The sequence below is a fragment of the Charadrius vociferus genome, unplaced genomic scaffold (genome assembly GCF_000708025.1).
Source record: "Charadrius vociferus isolate BGI_N301 unplaced genomic scaffold, ASM70802v2 scaffold163, whole genome shotgun sequence".
NCBI classification, from domain to species: domain Eukaryota; kingdom Metazoa; phylum Chordata; class Aves; order Charadriiformes; family Charadriidae; genus Charadrius; species Charadrius vociferus.
The window spans coordinates 14,998,927-14,999,245 of record NW_009648332.1 but is presented as its reverse complement, the minus strand read 5'-3'; the positions used below and the strand labels follow the sequence as shown (position 1 = coordinate 14,999,245).

At 64.9% G+C, this 319-nt stretch overlaps 1 protein-coding gene across 1 annotated transcript in view; it reads left to right on the top strand.

Annotated features, from left to right (window-relative positions):
• GFI1 (growth factor independent 1 transcription repressor) overlaps positions 1-319 on the top strand; it is a 12,657-nt gene that overhangs the window by 1,634 nt on the left and 10,704 nt on the right. The window lies entirely within an intron of this gene.

Sequence of the window (319 nt, the reverse complement as noted above, 5' to 3'; positions counted from 1 at the left end):
CCCGCCCCACCCCCAGGAGGTTTCCCACCCCCTCTCTCTCCCCGCCCCGGCTTTCGGTGCCCGCAGCTGCAAGGTGCTGCGGCGCCAACAGCTGCGGGCTGCCGGAGAGATTCCGTTTTGTTCGTTTTCGCGTTATCGTGGTTCGCGCTGGATGGGTGAATCAGTCCCTCCGACAGCAACACCTTCTCAGACGTCGGGTTTAAGCTGTCGGGTTTGTAACGACTCTCCCGCCCGTCCCGGCAGCAGCCCTGCGCCGTCCACCCCGTTCTGAGTGGCGGGGACGGATGACCTGTTTCGCGGGTGCATTTTGTTGGCGGCC